Consider the following 5,440-nt stretch of genomic DNA (forward strand, 5'->3'; position numbering starts at 1 on the left):
GACAGGGCGGGTGGCAGTAGTGGGGGGAGACAGGGCAGTGGCAGTTGTGGGGCAGGTGGTGACAGTAGTGGAGAGGAGACAGGGTGGGTGGCGGTAGTGAAGGAGACAGGGTGGGTGGCAGTATTGAGGGGAGAAAGGGCGGATGGTCACCGTGCAGTACCAGGGGCTGCTGGAGGCAGTAAAGAGGTGTATGGGTCCCGCACAGAATCAGTTGATAATTAGACTTAATGATGATTTTGCTTCCTTATTTCTAATTAATCCCTTGTATGTGTTACTGTTATTTGCTGTGTCAGCCTTTATGTGTGTTCTGTATAATAATCCTGAAAGTAGTGCTGCTACCGATCTCATTTGTAGTAACTTGGAAAAGATGAGATATGAGGTGCACTCTGGAAGCTTATAGGGGTTAATCAGAAATGAACGCAGATGTGACATCACGCAGCCTCCCGGAAAATGGTCCTGGCCCGCCCGTGTTCACCCCTCAGGGATGCGGCCACAATGATTGTCTGCGCGGCCGCTGCACATGTGCATTTTGTCACCACCACCAAACTGCTCCGGGCCGCTATTGTGGCTGGGTCTGAATGACCCCCATAGGGTTTTGGCTCTCCTGATATGAATCTGTTTTACTTACCTGCAATACTATAATGTAACTTGAATTGTTTTTGTGCTTTAAAGGATATTTTATCCATGTTGTGCAGAGCAAAGTATTTTTTAAGTTTAAAATATAGAGAAAAATCTGTGTATTAAAGATATGAAATAAAGTTGTTTAAAAACAAAAGATTTCCGTTGAGTCTTTTTATGTGTCTGTGTATTATCTTATTTCCAGATAATTGTTGCTATGGTGACAGAAACAATTTCCTGTTAATGTGTCACTTGTATTGTTACTTTTGTGTCCAGCGGGTGGGCTCAGAAATGTTATCCTTTTCCTCGCAGCCCCAGTTGCTGGAGAAAATTAAGGAGGAGCTGTTGACGGGTCACGTTCCGCTTGAGTTGACAATTTTCTCACCAGCAGGTCTTTCCACCTCTGCAGACTTGTGTCCGGAAAGAGAGATACAACGTAGGCTTTAAACCTAGGATCGAGCACGGTGGCCAAAATGTAGTGCTCTGATTTCAACACATTGACCACCCTTGAATCCCGGCAAAGCGAATGAAGGGCTCCATCCACAAGTATTTCCAGGTAAGACGTTAAGTCTGAGGGACTATGCACAGGCCCAAATGATAATTGTTTTTTGATCCTTCTATGTATGAACCAACCGATAGAGGGAATAATCCAAAAGTGTTAATACCAAAGATTAGCTAATCTGGTTGGAGGTGCGCCATTAAGCAAAATGTAATGACTGGTTAGGGGGTGTAATACCAATCAATCGAGGAGATACGCCAGGATCAGATGAAAAAGCATATATGGTTTATTTTGCATCTAGGCCCATATGGGTGTCAGCAGAGCACGCAGGCTCAGTGAGACAATTTGCGTTACAGTCATTACAGCTTATATAGTATACAATACACATAACATCAGAAATGGCTTACTTGACCGGGAACACAGTTCGTCTTTATTACAGGCATCCAAATACAATACTTATTCATAATTATGGGCCAGGAATGACCCCGGGCAGTCACTTAGGGGCCACGAGTTAGTAATAAAGCACTATACACCACTCTCAGCCCCCTAATGACGGAAAGTGGCCCTTATCAGTAGATACATACACATAAAGCACAATTAACAAAAAGCAGGTGCAGAGAAAAACAACACTTATACATGGTTCAGAATATATATTTTCTGCACCTAGGAATATATTGATACATCAAGCTTTTAACCCTATACGCAGTCAGTCCCAGTATAAGGGGTCTAAATTTCTCTGACAATTCCTCCCTCTGACAAATTCCTTTTGTCACACACAACTATCCACTTTTTCATAAATAGCCCTTTCGTCACCTATGTCACTTGCTCGAAGGATCTGAAAGGTACTAACAGAAGGTATTTCAGGCTCCAACGGCAGACCAGGGGGCATCACCCCTCTGGACATTGGAACATACAAAGGGAGCTGAAAAGTAGAGGGAAGTGGACCCATTGCAGATCTTGAAATACTCTGACACCCTTTACTAACGATCATTGGCACACCCTTCAGACACAGGTAAAAAGTAATAATACCAATCCTCCAATTACTACATACTGCAACAATCCGGCTATCAGAGCTGATACGCCTCTACCTAAGAATCCAAACAGATTCCATCTTTCTCCTCCTATCTTCCTTATTCCTTCCTGCATCTTTTCCACTTCTCTGTGTCCTTCCACTATATCTGAATTGTCTGCAATGTAAGTGCAACACTCCTGTCCTATGAAGGCACATGTTTCTCCCTCTGAGGCCAGCACTTGGTCTAAAGCAAACCTATTTTGCAGCGCCACTTTACACACTTGAGCCAACTCTTCATTAATTTCTCGTATGGCATGACTAGTTTCATTTATTATTCTATCCATATAGTGAGTGTACGCTTCCAGTCTTTCTGACAGAATTCCTACCCCTACCTGAGGAAAAAGTGAGTAAAAGAATTGCTCCCATCTATTCTTGTACACTATGCCTCTCCTTGCCCTGTAAAATACTTCTATCATCAATATTACGTGGAGCCCCATGTCATTTTCTTGTGATCCTTAACATAGGGGCTATTTAAGAAAGGACACATTTATATGAACATTTACTGCCAACCCTGAGTAAGCATTTTTTTTACAGAACCAGTAAAAACCTCTAGGGAGTACAACACCTCCTACCGTTACATTTGTAAGTAAGGCTGAAAGAAATGAGTGAGTGATGTTACCTGATGTACTATAGGGGTTCTGGCCATGAATGTCTACTCTTTCTTCTCAAGTTCTAAACATGGAGTTATTGACATTGTCATAAATATCCCTAAATGTATGTCTTCCCCAATCCTTCCCATTCAGTACCAGGACTCCTTTGGGACATTCAGTGTCCCCCATCTTCTGTCTGTTAACTATACGTATGGCCCTTGTCCCACCATCATCTAGTGTTCCTTGAGCTAAATCATTATGAACCACACAAATGGCAGGCTGCCCCACTCTGGCTACTCTTGCTAAAGGGGGGAGTTTATTCTCCTCAGAGGACTAATTCTGGTACTATAAGTGGTTCCGGAAAAATTCTCTACCCAGTATCCCCAATCAAATCTCATGGCTTCTTCCCAAGTTACCGGAATGGCTATTAAGGGTATCCCTGATTCAGCAGTCATTGGCAAATGTGTACATACCCCACAGTCAGTCTCATTGTTAACACTTGCAATGGCCTTATGAATGGCAGGTATAGCATTCTTTCCTTTTATCTCATGTCCATAGTCAGTGATGTGAGTCTCCAGCATGACAGGAGTTAAGACAGAGATCAGGATCCAAAGTATCTTCATTTTCTTCACGGGTAGAGAAGCTCTGCTTCTTTCCGGCTTAGGTGGCAACTCACCATGGGGCTATATTGTATCCTTTCTGGCAGTCACGGTCCTGTGAGCAACACAGGTAAGGTGGTCTGCAGGATGTCCTCGGGTTCACTCCGGGGCGGGTCTGATCGGACCTCTTTTGCAGTGTGATGCGTGTACTCAGGTGGATCTTTTGCCGACTCTCGCCACTGTCGGAGTCGTTAACAGCACCTGGAATGGTCCCTCCCACCGCTCGGACAAGGAACTGCAACGTAAAAAGTTTATCATCACAAAGTCACCAGGCATTAGGTCATGGCAGGCCGCAGGACTGCTTGGTTGTTGAGAAATGACAGCATTGTGAGTTTTCTTGCTCTATCTACTCATATTAATCAAATATTTAACAGTCACATCTTGGGCGGTAGAGAGGTCTGGCGCTGGGACCATCATAAGATTAGGCAACTTTCCAAATAGAATTTCATACGGGGAAATACGTAATGGCCCCGTGGGCGTGGTTCGGATAGAATGCAAAACAAGAGGCAAAGCCTCAGGCCACAAGAGTCCAGTTTGTTTGGTACATTTTTGCAATTTATTTTTCACAGTTTGATTTAATCGTTCAATTTTTGCACTTGACTGGGGGTGGTAGGGCACATGTAATTGCTGCTTTATGCCCATCATTTCACACATTTCTCTAAAAACCCTTCCAGTAAAATGCGTACCTTGGTCAGAAGAGATAACCTGGGGAAGTCCATACCTGCAGACTAAGTCCTGTACTATCTTCTTGGCTGTTATACTAGCTGTTGCTATAGCTACAAGCAATGCTCCACCCACCTGCTAAACAGTTAAAGTCACAACATACTGCAATTGTCTTACCTTTGGGAACTGAATGTAATCAATTTGTATCCCCTGAAATGGTCCCTCTGTGGCGGGAAGGTGTGATGGTATTGTAGGCACTTTTCTACCTGGATTGTTTTGGAGACAAATTAGACAGACTTCACAAAATTTAGAAGCCAATGCAGAGAATCCAGGGGCGTACCAGTAGGTCCTGACTAAATTAGTCATTGCAGTTTTAGATGCATGGGTCAGACCATAAGTGACCTGAGCTAATGCAGGTAAAAGTGATCTGGGGGCCACTGGCTTGCCTTCTCTATTGCGCCACAAACCATCAGCATCTGGCTGGCATCCTTCCCGCTCCCAGGTGGAGATTTCCTGTGGACTGGAGGTTAATTGCATAGAAATCAATGCTTGTGTATCAGGTATACATATTTCAGACATTACATACACTTGCTCTTTTAACATAGTCGTGGACTTTACTATTCGATCAACTCTGGCATTTCCTTTTGACACCTCATCTCTGCCAGAAGTGTGGGCCTGGCACTTTATGACAGCAATTTGTTCAGGTTCCATTACTGCTTCTAAAAGCTCTCGCACCTTGTCTGCATGCGCAATAGGTTCTTCATTAGATGTTATGAAATTTCTCATTTTCTACAGACAAAATTTGCACCACACCAAACGCATAGTGCGAGTCAGTGTAAAGTTTACAACAGTGTCAGTTTACAATTTTACCCTTTGCTAATTGGCAAGCTCTGGTCAATGCTACAAGCTCAGCACTTTGAGCTGAGTTAGGGGCTGGCAGGAGTCTGGCTTCCAGCGTTTCAGTCTGTGTATACACAGCATATGCAGACCCCAGGCTGACATCTTCTCGTCGTAATCAGCTTTCATCTACGAACAGTGTTAAATCTGCATGCAGGATGGATTCATCAGCGAGGCCAGGGCTGTGTGTCTTGTGTGTCCCCACCTTCCCCTCCTCCCTCTGAGTCTGGAAAGACTCATCCCTTACAAGCAGAAGGGTGGTGAGATTCAATGTATTGCAGCGCTGGATAATGATATTACTGGGTGCTAGCAAAGTCAGTTCCCCCTTAGTGAGCCGTGAAGTGGTTAAATGTTGTGTCTGCTTGCAAGTAAGTAAAGTAAGTACCGCATGAGGCACATACAGATACAATGGTTGATTCAGGACAATATCTGCAGATTTGTG

This window comes from Pseudophryne corroboree (assembly GCF_028390025.1).
Source record: "Pseudophryne corroboree isolate aPseCor3 chromosome 3 unlocalized genomic scaffold, aPseCor3.hap2 SUPER_3_unloc_9, whole genome shotgun sequence".
NCBI lineage: Eukaryota > Metazoa > Chordata > Amphibia > Anura > Myobatrachidae > Pseudophryne > Pseudophryne corroboree.